The 16,577-nt window shown below is 40.3% G+C and overlaps 1 protein-coding gene across 1 annotated transcript in view; it reads right to left on the bottom strand.

The window, feature by feature from the left end:
* The window catches only part of CHST8 (carbohydrate sulfotransferase 8), a 274,146-nt gene that overhangs the window by 80,180 nt on the left and 177,389 nt on the right, over positions 1-16,577 (bottom strand). The gene's annotated exons all lie outside the window — the stretch shown is intronic.

Below are 16,577 nucleotides of genomic sequence, written 5' to 3'. Positions count from 1 at the left end.
TGGTGTGTGCGACCGGCACTGAAACAGCATGGCGTAGCACCAGGGGCTATCGAACCCCATACCGGAGTTTCAGCTGACCTTGGAGGAGAACGCGGTGCCTCCCGGGTCAACAATGGCGGGACGGAAATGGAGGAGGCGTAGCGTCCCAAGCCAGCCCGTGACATGGGGAGCAGTAAAAGCATTGGTCGCCGCGGCTCAACGAAGACTGGCAGCAAACCAACAGCCAGAGACTCCTGAGACTTTGTTTGTGGCAATTCTTGCCCAAATTACTGCTAATTCTGTATTGATTGTATGCTTTTTGTGCCTGCTATTTCCTGTAGGGGTTGGCTTGGGAGCGCTTCCTCCGTTACAGGCCCGAATGACATATAATCTATGGGAAAGATTGGCTTCAATAGCAAATGTTACCCACTTTTGTTTTTCTGATTTTGTAGCAGCTGAAGAATTGTTAGGTACGTGCCTTATTCCAGTATGTCATCACCCTGAGGAAATTGGGAATGAGATGATGCTCGCTGCTTACGCGAACCTCTCTTCCCAGTACTCTAGCATGGCTAATTGGGGCCCGGCCAATTACACTTTACCTTTTTAAGCTTATTTTTTGCTGTTGCTGTGTGCAATGTATTTCCTTTTTGTTAAGGCTTTGTCGAGACCCGCCCTGGAAGGCTCCATGAGTTATGACCTTGTCTGGCCGGGAGTTAATTGGCTTGCAAAAGCAAATTGATGGCTACCATGAGATGGCCGAGCACAAATAAACAAAAAAGGAGGGGATGTAGGATTCATTCAAGGTTCATGCACTTGGCAACATTCAGGGCACACCCGGAGTGTTGTGTAGGAGCTGTGCACACACAGCTCCTCTCAAGGGCATGAACCTTGGAATCTCGCCCAGATGACATGAACCGTGGGAAGCCTCCCAGGACTGGGCTCAAGGCCCGAGAGCAAGGAATGCGGTAGATAGAAATTGGTAAATAAGAATGTTAAACAAAGCCAGTGCATTCCTTTTATCTGTTGGAGAATGTAATGTGCGGGGGGAGAGAAAGAATAAAGGAGAGGGTGGAAAGCTGACAGGACCAGTCTGTTGGCAGACCAGCCTGTTTGCTTGCTTAAAGCTCTGTGCTGTCTTGTATTTGAACCGCAACAGGGGCCCCCCTTAACACCATCCCAATAGGGGACTTTTCACATAGAATGGTATGAAGAGCAAAAAAAAAAAAATTGGGGTTGGGGGCTCCACTTTTCTGGAGCCTGGTTTCTGAGCCTTTAGATCACACTCACTTCATATTTTCAAACTTTTCTCTGCAATCTGGAGTGCTAGAAACTCACATTTTTAAATTAAGCTGAGATACTCCCTGGGCCCTGCCACAAAAACTTCATCTACGCTGTAAGCCCGGGGGTGATTCCCAGTTGTGCTAGCTCTTATCTGAGCTAGCATGCTAAAAATAGTAACGTGGGCAATGGCAGCAGCAGCCTGGGGCTAACTATGCTGAATACAAACCTGCTTGAATCCCCTGGATACGTATGTGGCTATTCCCATGTTGCTACCACCAGTGCGCGTGCTATTCCAGCCATGCTACTATTTTTTAGCTCAGATAAGAGTTAACACAAGTGTCTATGAGATCTGGGAATCACATCCTTAGCTTGTAGAGTAGATGTAGCCTAAAAGACAAGACATAATAGGTCGATAAGACAAATGAGTGGGCTGGGTTTCTGGGTAGGATGACAGGGTAACAAGCACAACAGGATGTGTGCAATTCTTAGCCACTCAAGGAGTTACTCTTGAGAAAAGACTTCAGGCCAAAAGTTATGAATCAGGACTAGAGAAGGATGGAGCAGGTTTTAGTTCTGAGATGGAGAGGAAAGTTTGCATGCTCTTAACAGAGAGCTGTGTTCACCTCTATAGGAACAAATCCCTCCAAATACAATTACAATTCTAAGAAACAGTAATTATTTTAGTTGCACTTGTAAGTCTGAGGATCCTTCACTTTCAATTTAATTGGAAGAAAAATGGCTACCAGTTATTGAACAGCAGGGATTTTTTTTATTTTACACTTTCTCCATGCATAACGAAGCTATGAATCACCAAAACATATGGGTAGATACTAAAAAGATCCATGGGTGTCATCTGAAATTTAAATGAGCCAAAGGGTTGGGGAACCTATTCTTCCCTCCAGCCAGCCCCGCCAGTGACATCTGCTGGAAAGGTTACTTTGCAGAATTGCTTGTTTAAAAATCTTTTTCATTTTGCTCCGTTTTCTACGAGCAGCATCTGCTGCGAGAAAACAAACTGCACGATGAACCTAGATTCATTATTAAAAGAAGGGATTATAATTTCCACATCATTCTGTCCATTCTCCACTTAGCCCTCCTTGCCAGTATTTGATAATAATCTAGTCTCATAATGAAATTCATGAAGCTGCAACAACAAAGGAGCTCATGGAAGAGAACAGGAGCTTGTCAGATGGTATAGATTTGCATACTAATGAAGATTATGATGTTATTAATATTGCAAAAACTTAGTGTCCAAATGCCACTGAAATGTGGAATGACAGATCACGATTAAACTCAGAAAACAAATTAGAGTGTATTTTATGATACAGTTATATCTCCCAATTGCTGAAGACACAAGTAAATCCATTGCTTGTAACTGAATTGTTTTATGATTTGTGTGGTGCTACTAGAAGGTTAATAAATGTAGACTTGCAATATGTTTTATTAGCTGTACTTTATTGGGGAAAAAAGTATTGAAAACTGCAATTTTCTAAATTTACAAAGGCTGATAAAAAAAATCAAATAACATGAAAACTGTGTGCTGCATATGGGATTGTGGTTCAGAGGAATCCTGTTTTTTTTGCTTCTGGTAGAAAAGACAATCTTGAGGTTAAGGCACAAGGGTGAGCTTCAGGAAATGAGGTTTTATCCCTGCCTCTGCCAAACGCTTCCATGGGCAAGTCTCTTAATCTCTCTGTGGCTCTGTTTCCACATTTTTAAAATGGCATTGTAATTATTGGTGACCTCAGAGGGTGTTGACAAGGCTCATTCAGTGTTTATAGTGTGCATTGAGATCAGCTGATGACAGACACGTAAAGTCTATACTTTACAATATTGGATAGGAGAGGAGAATAAAGTATCAGTTGGTCAAATCGTAGGTGAAGCTCTGCACTACTCCTTAGCTGCATGTGGGCTCACTAATTAAGAGCAATTTTGAAAGTACTTCTTAGTCTTTGCTCTATGACATCCCTATGTTGCTGCTTTAGTAGGACAGGTGCTGTATTGTCTGGGCAGTGAAGTGTTTGCCCCACCTAGATCCTCAGTCAGTTGGCCTGATCTGGTCAGCTATAAATATTAATGGACTACAAAAGAAATTCCATCCAGTTGAAATGGTTATGGATCCTGGGAAAAGACTGTTTGGACCCTTTCTTTAGGAGTGCGGAGCCTTTTTCTGTATTCTCTAGTGGTTGCTAATAGCTAATCATGTTTTCTTGTCCAGCATCACAAAATTTTCTTTTAACTTCCTATCTCCAGTTCCAGTCCTTAAAATTTTTCACTTGTCAGTTTGATTTCCTGTCTTTCTGCTGTACACTTAAGCCATTTATAAGGCATGCTTTCTGTCTGTCTCTTCAGAATAGCCAAAGGTCTTGCATTGCTCCAAAAAAGTACTTTGGGATTTCTCAGTTGTCATGTCAAATACATTAAGCTAAAGATACAGCTCTGATTCTTCACTGCCTTGCATCTTATGTGGCCATTGATGTCTGTGCCAAGTGGGTGTTTTATACTATCAGAATGGTGGTATTTTGCACCCAGCCACTTTGCACAGGTTTAATCAACTTTAAAGTATACAGCAGTGGAGAATTAAGCCAGCAGTCTCAGCCTGACAATTAAAGACGTGGGGTAGTGCGCTAATACTTTTTTTTTTTTTTTTGGCCACCTTCAGACAATACCCGGCTGCCACAATCCAGCACATGCCAGCTGAAGATCTGTAAAAGGGGAGAGGTCAGTACAGTATTCGGCTGTATTAAGAGACTTGTCTTCAAGTTCCAAGTATGTAACTAATTGAGTCCACTATAAAAGAAGTGTCTGTTGGCCAAGAAGAGAGCTACAAAGGAGTAGGAGCCATTTTGCATGGAAATGATTGAAAGGGGTGATGTCTGACCAGATTTCAATAATATTTAGTGACCGTGAAGAACTTCAGTGACATTTAATGTTTGAGTTGTATGAGCCTAACAAAGCAGTTTATGCTTCACAGTTATATCTTGCCACGGATCATGCTCATTTTAAATCTAGCTGAAAGTTACTACCTTGACAATGAAATTGTTGAGGAGATCAAAATCCTGTGAAAAATAAGGGTTGTGTAAGGCACGGGAGGCAGTTGAGCCGGTATAGTTCTGCCATGCTCACTATGGGAGCAGGACAGAAGAAAACATGCACGGGAGTTGTGCAAGCTGCACGCACCAAGAAGCTCAGCTTTGTTTTAAGGTAGGTAGGGGTAGGGGTGTGTGTGTGTGCGCAAGTGGGCAGTGTGATAGGGGCCGAGGCAAGTTAGGTGAACCCATTTCCTATCCCTGTCTGTTGGCCAGCCTCACAACTCATACAGATGGGGGGATGAGGAAGGAGACTGAGGATAGGAATCTCCCCAGTGTGCAGGCAGTTTCCTCTGGCTGTGTGTGCAGGAAGATAGGTCTTGGCCAAGTACACAAGTGCTTTTGTACAGAGAGGCATAGATTCATGTTCAAATATTTGAAAGTGTCTCTGTGTTAAGATTTAGCCCTAGGCAGACAGTCTGTCACTTACATGGAATTTTAAATAATGTAAAAGTTTCAGAATAAGCTTTGCGGTTCACCTTAGAAATAGTCTGGCTCTTTTTAGAGGTTGTGAGATGACCGCATCATCACATTAATGTTCTACAACTGGTAGCGTTCTTAAGAGTCTGCATGGCTTTCAATTGCTGATTTTGACGCTCCTTCCCCAAACGAAAGCTTTCAGTTCACTTTTAATATGGATTAATAAACCTGTGTGAAATAATACAACATGGAAAAAATGACAGATCTGGCAGCCTAAACTTGAACTCTTTTTTGACATTTTCTCTGAGGGATTGAGGCTTAAGCAACACCTTGTATCATTGCTTTAGCTGATCAAAATCATTTCACATTTTGAAAGAATAATAGTGTGGGAAAAGACAGACAGCTTGTCTAGTCTCTTTCACTTTCCACACAGGATTGTTCCTCATTGAACACTTACTCCTGTCTGGTCCCCTCACATACATTAAGCAGGACAATGGTAGGGCCATGGCATTTTGTGCATGTAATGGTTTTAACAGTGATACTGTTTACTTTTGAAATGGGTGCAGGCCATACCAGAATCACTTGAATGACAGGTAACAGGACATTTACTTAGAGCTGGAAAAACCCTGCTGGGATAGGAGTTATATGGGTTAACAGGGTCTGTTGCCGGGGCTGGCAGCTGCTTTGGCAGGAAGGGACCCACTGCTCTGAGTAACCCCTTAGATGTTCTCTTCCCTCAGGCACCAGGCATGCATTCACCTGACCTTAGATTTCTTCACTGGGGACCATTCCCAGTTAGCTGCCACTGAGCAGGAAGGGTCCAACTGCCCCTTGAATACATATGAAGTAGGGTGCATGGTCTCTCTGGGGTGAGGGCCAACGACACAGCTAGGTGGTAGGAAAGATGTGTTCTGGGGAAGAAAGGACTAAGTCTGCTCGAAAATGATCATCCCAGGTTTGAGACTATTTTCCAAATGTGGCTTATGGTTTAAAATGACTCCTGAACCCATTTTCATGTCATGTTGATTACAAACTCTGCACATGGCCCTAACCTCTATTGTTCTCTTACTGTTGTTCACAAAATTGAATACCTGAGATTGTCAAATACTTGGACCTTTACCATGTAAAATCCACCACAGGTCAGTTTCTATTTTTTATTGTTTTATGGAGACAATGGCAAATAGATGCTTCAACTAACTTATTACAAATCCCATCAAACTTGCTGACTTACAGAACTGATTGGAACTAGATATTTGCCCCTGTATTAACACATGCTAAAATCCAAATAGTGCCCAAATGCTAGTCTGTGTATTAGTGGCTTTCATAAGCACATGTAGCAGCCCAGTATTTTGCACAAAATATTTTGCACTATATTGTCATTACAGAGTCTTTAGTGGAGAACTCGATGAAAATAGATGGTAGGAGCTCTCCAACAATACATATTCATTGCTTTTATGTTAAAGTAGGATTCCTCCTGAACTTTGTACTTCCAAGAAATTAGTATCTAATACATGAAGACAGACTTCTTTGCCTTAGTAGCATTTATTTCTAAAAAGAAAAGGAGTACTTGGGGCACCTTAGAGACTAACAAATTTATTTGCGCATAAGCTTTCGTGAGCTACAGCTCACTTCATCGGATGCATCAAATGCTCAAATAAATTTGTTAGTCTCTAAGGTGCCCCAAGTACTCCTTTTCTTTTTGCGAATACAGACTAACATGGCTGCTACTCTGAAACCATTTATTTCTAATTTATCTTTTGTTCTCATTTTCTTGAGCAAAGTGCAATTACTATATACTTTGGGACTGGGAATTGGGCTTAAAAGCTCTGCATATTGTAAACCCACAGACTTGCAAGTTCCTTCCCTATCACTTCTCCCACCCCAGCCTTTTAAATATCTGCCTACCCTATTTCTCTGTTTACAGGAGTATGGTGATACTGCTGAGATATAGCTGCCAGGGTTAATACTAATGCATTGTAAATCTGTGCAGCATGCCAATAAATCCGCATTCCTGGGTACAAATTCAAATATAGTATAATTGGCCCTCTGACAAGAATGGGAACTGCACCTGCTGATACCAGGGCTGAATCTGGCCCCTAGATTCTGAAATAATAAGGGATATTGTGAACACTTAAGGTCTGTTTCTATCAGGTTGGGCAGTGACCTTTCCCTTCACAAAACATGGAATTTATATGCCTAATATCTCATGCACTGCAGTGAAAATCTATCGCACAGCAGATCCTTTATCTGTGAAAGAACCAATTCCTGCAAAACTGAACCACTTGGGATCAAAACCTCTTCCAATTTGCTGTCCTTTCTTTCAAACAAACATACAAGTTATAAGTCAACAAGGTGCAATTTTCAGCCTCCCTGACCCACTATAATCTGGAGTTATGTGCAAATATGTTGTGATAATTCCACTCCATTTGATGCAGAGCTATGAAGGTGATCCATACTGTCTTCCCTTCAGAAGAACCACAGCAGGTCTGAACATGGGTCATAATAAGTGGCTCCTCTGAATTCATGGAGTTGCACCCACTGACTGCTAGGTCTGGATCTTTCCTGATGTGCCAGATTGATTTACAGAAGTCAGAAATCTTAATTTCTGATTTGGCCGGGGAGGGGAGAAGGGGTAGAATGGTTAGTGGGAAAGAGTTTGCATATGGTTCAATTCTATAAGCATCTCAGAATGTATGACTGCTGACAGAGTTTGGCACAGCATCACCTTTCTACTACATCTATATTTTCCACCAGGTAATGCTAGATGTAAGAACTCCCCCCACACCCCAGCATTCTTACTTTGTCTCCCCTATATACATATTAAGATTCTTGTGGCTCTTTCTGTGAGCCCCACAAAAATTAAAATATTGTTTTTTTCCCCTAATAAACTTCAAAAGTTGTTTCAAGAAAAATCTAGCTGTGTAGTGTAGCTTGGGGAGGATGGGCAAGAGAAAACATGAGAGCAATTCAGAGAAAAATGTTGTATTGTGGTACTTAAGGGGTGATGGCTCTGAATCATTGCTCCCCATGATTTTGTTTCTATATGATCATGACCTAAATTACTCGGCTGCCTTTACCTTTCTGCAAGAACTTCACTTACAGGTGCTGCCTATGGCTGTGTTCTGCAGAGCCAAAGTTCTGATATATGAAGTCCAACTGATTTCCCCTTTAATTTAAAGGGAAAGCTCCAGGACACCAAATATCAATGCATGACATTGCAGATGTTGGACAGCTAGTGTTAAATGCATTGTACATTTGAATCACTTCCTGTGGTTTCCCCTTTACTCAGCTGCCTTTTGTAATTTCTGAAACCTCTTCTCTCCCGTCAGTCCCATTCCCCTTTTAATTCTTCTTCTTGTAGAATGTCCTCTTTTTTCTTTACAAATTTGCTTCAAACCATCTCATCTGCTGCATATCATTATCATATCTCTGTTTTAAAAGTCTGTCTCTTGCCTCCTAAAACAATTGCCTCTTCATTTCAGAGGTACTTGTGTATTTAACAGCTAATCAGTTTTTCACCTTCTGGTCTCTGCTGCCCTCCTCCATGTACCGCCAGACCCCTTTTTCAATGTGCCTCCCATATTTTGTTCACCATTTAGGTTTTGTATCATCCTGCCCTTTTTCATCTCTCTGTGCTCTGTGTATTCCACTCCAGATTCTCTTTTGTCCAATTAACTTTTTTCTATTTCATCTGTTCTTTGAAGAAAGCTTCACTAATGAAATATTTCACTTCATCTAATTCCCTTCACTGGTGTATGCACTTTCATTATTTTTAAAAAAATGTCACAGTATCGGAGCCTGATTCAGCTTCCACTGAAGTCAATGGCATAGCTCCCATTGGCCGCAGCAGTGCAGGATCAAGCTGTACGTGTGGTGCCGTGGTGTGGTATTTTGTGCAATAATCCATCAATAACACTGATCCATGTGATCTTTTACCCAGCATGGTTAAAGATGAGAAATGAAAGGCAAATCAGTTAAAATGTATTAGATGGGCCTCACCAGGAAAACCTTTAGAGCTGCAAGGATATTAATAAACAGCAGTGTGCTGTTGATGGTATTTTAATAAGGAGCCTCCCCCAGTATACAAGGGGCCTGTGTGCATGAAGAAACGGGAGGAAAATCATTCCTTCAAGTATGGTGGCAGAATTTTAACAAAGGGGCCTTCAAATCCTCTCCATCACATCAGTGATAATTAGTCCACCATTACTTTACTGTAGAGCTGTCCAAACTGGAACACTGGAGCCAAGCATCACCCACCCTTGAATGCTGGGAACAATCTGAGCCTCGCTCTGTAACAGATCTGGGCTGTGGTGTGTTGAAAACGTATTAAAATTGTATCACTTTAAATGCTTAGGGGCTTATTCTGTGCCTGCTGGCAGGCTAAGGAAGCATGCAATCTGAATCTAGAGCAGTCAGTCTGCAGAAAGCCAGCTTAGAGTAAGGTGGGTTGACTTTTGTGTGTTTTTCTATTTTAGGGAGCAGCTTGCTTTCTCTCTTTGTTTTTGAGTTCTTATATATTATCATTCTGAATTCAAAGAAATAAAGTAGTGTTACATTGCAACCTTCCAGCAAGAGTGTTTTATGTTTTTATCTAACTTCTCCATGTGTATGCTCAGAACATAATATGGATCAACAGTTCTAGCCCCATACCTATCCCTGGAACTGTGGGGAAATTCTGAATCTGGGTCTGAACTTTTCAACTTGAGCCCACCTCCAATGAAGGTAAGTCTGTATCTCACTGACACTATCCCTTGCTCCCTTGTGCTAGAAATTCAGAAAATGTCTGTACAAATGGAACCAGAAACTGAAAGTAAGGCAAGTTCCAACACTTTTAGATGCTTATTTACTAATTACTAAGATCCTGATCTTGAACTGGGATCTGTGTGGCACATTCACATGGATTTCCTGTGAATTAGGTGGATCTTCACTAGGGCTCATCTTCACTGCAAAGTTAACTTGAGTTATAACTTGAGTGTTGCTCCTAATTTGAGTCTCATCTATACACAGAAACACTTACCCTGAATGTAGAGGTGCTTTTAACTCAAGTGGGCTGGCCCATCAGGAGTTGTAGATTAAAGATCAGGTTAGCACAACTCATTAGCTACTAACATGACCACTCTGTAGTGTGGATGCAGATTAGCTACACTCAAGAGCCACTAATCCTCCAGTACCATTCCATAATTCCATGTTCCTAGAAAGGACAGACAAATTCTCCCCCAATTCACTTGTAAAGAGTTCAGAAAGTTGCAGAGCTTACTGTAACTCAAAGAACCTTGAGATATGCCCCCAGAAGTCTTAGTGTCACACATGAATAAATGCAGTGTCAGTGTGGGCACAGCAACTTGAGTGTTATTTAGTAGTGTGGCTGCTCTCACTTGAGCCAGGCTAACTGGAGAAAAGTAACTCAAATATAGATAACTTGAGTTAATGCTGCAGTGAAGACATGGCCTTGGGGTTTAATGGACGCCCAATGCAAATCCCTTTGTTGGACCTGGGCCTAATGTCTTGCATACATGAGAAAGTTGCATTAAATTGCTTTTTAAACCAACTTAATTAAATTAGTGTGGACGTGCTTAATTTGGTTTATCTTAAGCAGATTCCTAAGTGTTGTAAGCTAAATCAAAATAAATCCGGTTTAAATTGAAATGAGTGTCCACAAAGAGCTTTTTGCATGGGTTCAAACTATAGGTTTAAAAATCAAGTTAAACCAGTGCAACTTTCTTGCGTAGATAAACCTAAAGCTGTTCATTTGTCAGGCTCGTGACTTTTAAGAGTTTTCATTAACCTCCCCCCCCCAAAAAAAACCCCCAAAAACATGGGACCTAATTCTCAACTCACTTTGAGATTGATCTAAAGCCCGTGGAGCCAATGGAAAGATGCCTATTGATTTAAATGAGATTTGTACAAGGCCCTTATAAGTTTTATACCTTTTATAATCTCATAATTTTCAAAGGAATAAATCCTCATGTATACCAGTATAAATGCAAACAGAATTGGGCCTAAGCCATTTCTTATCCCGATCATGGAGCTAATGAGCATTCTTTTGCTCTGACAGATGCATAACTTTAGCCAGTTTTTGCTATGACAAATAACAAGCCTTACTTGCCTGTGTACCAATAGCCTATAGCCATCTGTTGGTTAAGGTCCCTATATAGTCCAGTATGAGTATAAATAGAGTAATGAACTGGGTAGTAGAATCATCTAGTTGTAGCATAATAAACTTCTAAACAGACTCAAGTAAAATTAAAAATCTGAACACTTAAAAGAACGAAACAGCCACATAATGAACTGTGGGTGCTGCAGCAGTCTTATGTATTTTTCGTTGAAATAAAACCCACAAAACAAGCTTTGGTGTGAGTAGTAAGCAAGGCTCAACCATTTTGGTCCTCCAGGATAATTCTCACCATCTGGATTATCAGATTTCACATATGTATATTAGCAGTCAAAATGTTGAATTAAATTTTAAAAAATTGCTGAAACAACACTGAGGAACATATGCCTTCTTCTCCAAAATCTTAATTATAATTACACTGCTTTATGTCTTCAGTCAGCTGGGGTGAAGGGAAGCGTAGAAATCTAGAGAATCCATTGTGCACCCCACAATAGTGTTGGGAGGAGAAAAGTTTTGGCCAGTGGTATGAGGGTAAATTGCTACCATGAAATCCTAACCCCACTAAAGTCAATGACAAAACTCCCACTGGCTGCGCTTTCCCAGGAGCTGACAGCACAGGCTGCCCAGGAGATGCTTTGAATCAGCACATCCTCCGGCTGTCCTTGCCTCCTGGGGTTTTGGGTGGTTTGTATTTTTCTATCTCCTCAACTGGCATGGAATGAGGGTGTTCTAAATCAGAGGCTTTGTGGAGACGGATACAAATAACCTGTGACTGTTTCCTTGACATTGCTTGTTTTTAAATGATATTGCTTTCTGTCCCTCTCTTCCTCCTTGCCCAAAGTCTGAAACAAGTGTTAAGATTTTTTAAATTGCCCTGAGAAGCAGGGAAGGGATGTGTAACCATATGATCTTAACAACATATTTGTTTGGTGCAATTTTATGAAAGTCTGAAATGGAGTGCTCTTCTCTGTCTCCATCTTTTCTCTTCTAATCTGTGACTTGTCAGTAACTGAGTGCAAACTCTCTGTGATTTTGGGCAGAGAGCATGCAGCAAGCTTTATGTGCAGATAGGTCTACCATGGATCAACTTGGTCAAACTTGGACTTTCTAGTAAACTGTCAGGAATTGCTATTGGGCTATGAACGTGCTACTGAATCACCACTTTTTTTTGCCATGCATAAAATAACAACTGTACAGAGCATATTATTTTGCACTGTTTTGTATTCTAAGTATTATAGGAGCTCTCTCTCTCAGGCAGTTTTTGTGTTCAATCCAAGCAATCATATCTTATAATAGATTGCAGATGCTAACATTAGTAGAATTTTATATCTTCATAGCATCGTCTACGAAATACCATTTTAGATTAAATTCATCTGCACAATTTTGTTTTATTCTTGCTTGGCCAAGGTGGATGCTTAGCTGGATACACAATCCTCATATGCTGCCTTCTGGCACTCCTTGAGAAAGTTCTCTACAGAGCAATATGAAATGCACCATATTATTTCAAGGATGTTTCTCAAAATAACCAGAAAGAAATTTGTTCAAGGAATCTTGGGTGTGCATGTAACTAGGCTGTGTGTGTTGTAATTCTTGAAGTTCTGAGGAAATGGCTGTTGGTCTTCTGGGTCATACTGGAAGCCATAGCAAGGTTTTTTTTAACCTGATCACAGTTTAAAATACAAAATGTCAGGCAATAGAACAATGAAACTTTAATGAAAAGTTATCAGTTCAATATTTAGGACAGTAGCCAGCTAAACATATGGTAACAGAGATTCACAAGCTCCTAAGATATTTAGTAGAAAACTTCCAAGTTACTGGGGCTTGTGCTGCTAGGCATTTTTGAAAATATCCCCCTTATTGACCAAATGGCAAAACATGGTTTACACAGAGTTTCAGGAAGGGTTCCCCCCCACCCCCATTTTCTGTTAGCAAAATCAGCCTTCCTTTAGATCAAACAGCATTACTTAAAAATAAAAGTCCTGGAACGCCCCCTCACCCCGGCAACCCCCCATCCCCTCAAAAAAAAACAAACAAACAAAAAAAACCAACCCAACCACCAACCCTTACTTTCTGGGTTTTCTTAGTTCATAATGTAATGTACTCCCCAGCCTCCCCCAAACCCCCCCAAAAACAACAACAAACACACACCCTTACATTCTGGGTTTTCTTAGTTCATAGTGTAATGTACTCCAGCATGCCACTGGGCAGGCTGCCTTATACTCTGAATTCTTTTCATATGACTATGACCCTTTTAGTAGCTAAGCTGTGATTAGGTGCTTTTGCCTTTCACTTCCTGAAATCAGCTTTCTTTCGGAGTTAGCAATGCACACTGAGTCAGAAACTCATTTCAAATGCTGACTTGACCAGTTCAGATTTGTGCTAAAGAATAATAAAATGGGTTTTGAAAGATAGAATGGTCCTTATAAACCTTTGGGAATGCTACTCCTCTTTTGCTGGAAGGATTCTGGCATTTAGTTTTTAAAAGGCAGGTTTAAAATTGTACTTTGAAATAAGTATATAAATGAATCATTGCCCTTTACCTACTAATTTGTTCAGCTCACATCTTTCTGAGGGCAAAAGGAAAAGGACTGTTACTTTTTGTGCTTGGGCTAAATAGAATTTATAATATTGTCTCATGTGCTTGAGGGTAATAGGAGTGTTATATTTAATGACAGGGTATGATGGGCCACGTAGAGGAAAGACAGAGATAGTGTCTAGTATTGCAGTGGTACTGCCAATCAATTGTGGCAAACCAGAGAAAAATCTGAAAACTAGATAGAAAAGGAACCCTTCCTTCCCCCACCAACAATTAGATCAAAGATCATTGAGTGTGAGCTTGATGAAATTTAAATTTGGATAATGAGGTGTCACTAGAGTGAAGATCACAAAATGTAACTACAAAAGAAAGAACCCTGTCAGGCATTATTAAACCTATCATTTTGACTACAGTCTGAAACTTCTCTCGAATCCTTTATGCAATAAAAATTTAAACCAATGTGATTAACCTTAACTATGTCATTAATGTAATAATGGATCTGTAAGATGGTGCCTTACAATCTCCACTGCACTTTCTTCGTCAATTTCATACTTGGCATTGACTAATGTGTGTAATAAGATGCAAAAGATGCACTTCAATCAATTGGATCACTTGCTGTCTCTCACTCACACCCACCCACCCCTTCTGCTACAGGAACATTTGGGCCAAGTCACACAAAGAAATAAGAGTGAATTACTAGTCTTGGAGTTATTAGGTTGGAAAAGAGTATCTAGCCATAAAGATTCTAGTTGCTAACCTGTAACATCAGAAGTCAGCACTGTGAAAAATTGGAACTCATAAATAATTCATGGTTCAGAGTCCATATAGAATTTTTTAAAGTATCAGTGTTTGCACAGTTTTACACACATTCAATATTTGAGTTATCAATAGATTTTAATCAAATGGGAAGATGTATTCTGGTTCCAGTACTGATTTAATTTCATAATACTACATTATTTGAATAATCAAAATAGTTTCCTTCCCATTTCTATTGGATTGAAGCTATTCTGGGCATTCTTGGTTTTTTTCCCCTCCTCTCTGGGAGTTTAGCTGAGCTTGTTACCCATAGACCATTGGTAAATGGAATGCTCCAATGCTCAGGTTGCAATAGTATCCTTAACAGTTACTCCAACTGAAGGCTGGTTTGCTTTTCCCTTCTCATATAATTACTTTAATATTAATAATACTATAATTATTAGGGAGTTGATAGTATAATATATTTTGAGTTACATACTGCCTTTATTTGTTTTACAAAACTGGGTGGTGGTATTCCTGTTTTACAGATGGGGAAATTTTTAGACACAGTGATTAAGTGACTTACCTAAGCTCAGACAGCAGGTGTCTCAGCCAAGAATAGAATCCAGGTCTTCTGACTACCACTTCTGCATTCCAGCTGCTGGGCAATGATACTCCTATCATATAACCTCACAATTTCATTCATATAAAACATCATCCAGACCTGCATAGTTCAGTTCCATATCCAAATTTCTCCAAATATCTAAGGTGTGCAGATCCAAGGTCAAGCATCCCATAAAATAAAGTCCAATCCCATCTGGAGCTGAACTCTTCCAAAGCTTGGAAATGTTTGTATCTGGGATTTTGGTTTGGGCCTATTGCTGGTTTAAATTTTGTATTGCCTATGCAGTAGGAGCAGTAGACTAAAGCTCAGGATGGATAAACTAGCTTAGGTATTAGGAAGAATGTTTTGGTAGTAAGGTCAGTCAGAAATTGTAGTGAGATTGTGAGAGCACACTTACTAAGTATCCTTAGGGAAAGTTCAAAAAAACTTATGGAAAGAGATCCTTTCTTCATGAATTAGGTGGTTGGGCTACATGATGGAAGAGATCTCTCCATCCCATCACATCAGATCTGCCATCAGTAAATATTTGTTATTTAGGCTAAACATGTCCAAAGTAGCACTGATTTTGCTGCTCAAATTGGAGACCATGTCTGAAAATATTGGCTTTCATCTTTTCTTATCACACTGAAATGTGGGTAGGTTTAAATGGTGTCTTTTGTTCATCTGAAAGTTGCCTAGCAAGTTAATCTTTGTTTGCTTATACCCAAGTGCATGGTCAGCACAATGAGTTTCCTGATGCTATTTTTCAACCTTTCTTTTGTTATATTTTACTTTGGGTTTTTTCACAGACTGTTAACAGAAAAAATAATACATGTTCACTTTTCCTTGCTCTTCATACTAGCAATTGTACACTGCTCTCAAAAGTATTCCACAGATTTCATATAAGACTTCCATGAACCTTTCTCCAAGCTTATGAGCTTCACATGGTCAAGACGTTTTCACATTCATGTAGAGATTGATCCATTGTCACCGGATTTTTGATTTTATTCTTTCTTTTCTCATTATGGAAGTTTTATCAATCACTTTATAATGACTTTTACTTTTACTTCTCTATTTCTGTCTCTGTTTTTATTCTTTTATTTGGGTGATTTCCTCTAATAACCCATCTCATGCAGCTCATGCTTAAAATGAGACAAATTGGTAGCAGAAAATGTCAATCCAGACTTGACCAAAACTCCAGGTATTGGTGAGTCAGAAGTAGTGGGCTTGTTTTCATTGGCGAGGAGAAAAAGTGAGAGAGAGAGAAGCTGCTGGGGAGGAAAGTGTGAGGGGGCATTCAGGTTTCAATGAGTGAAAAGGAGGTGAAAAGAATGGGAATGAAAATGTTGTAGATGGCAGTGGTCTTTTTAAGGCTGGGGCAAGTGTCCCTGAAGAAGTAGGGGAAGTATGGGGATGGTGAACATGGTGTCAGAAAAGGATTCGGGAGGTCGAAAGGATGAGGATGGATGGATGACATTGGTGTCAAAGTCATCAGAGGCAAGAGAAGGTGGAGGCTAAAGGTGAAAAAAAAAGGGAGGACTGGGAACAAGGAGAAAAGTAGGGGCAGAATTGATAGGAGCAGCAAAAGGAGGGATGTAGGTGACAGGAGGTGTATGAGTGGAAGACATAATGAGGAGTAAGAAAGTGGGTGGCAGCAATGAGGGATTGTTATCATAGTGGGATTGTTTGAAGTACTGTTGTAGCCGTGTTGGTCCCAGGATATGAGACAGACAAGGTGGTTGAAGTAATATCTTTTATTGGATCAACTTCTGTTGGTGGAAGATTCAAGCTTTTGAGATCCGCGAAGCTCTTCTTGAGAAA

This window comes from Lepidochelys kempii, chromosome 12 (assembly GCF_965140285.1).
Source record: "Lepidochelys kempii isolate rLepKem1 chromosome 12, rLepKem1.hap1, whole genome shotgun sequence".
Taxonomy (NCBI): domain Eukaryota; kingdom Metazoa; phylum Chordata; order Testudines; family Cheloniidae; genus Lepidochelys; species Lepidochelys kempii.
The sequence above is the reverse complement of the archived record's forward strand: the minus strand, read 5'-3'. Positions and strand labels throughout refer to the sequence as shown.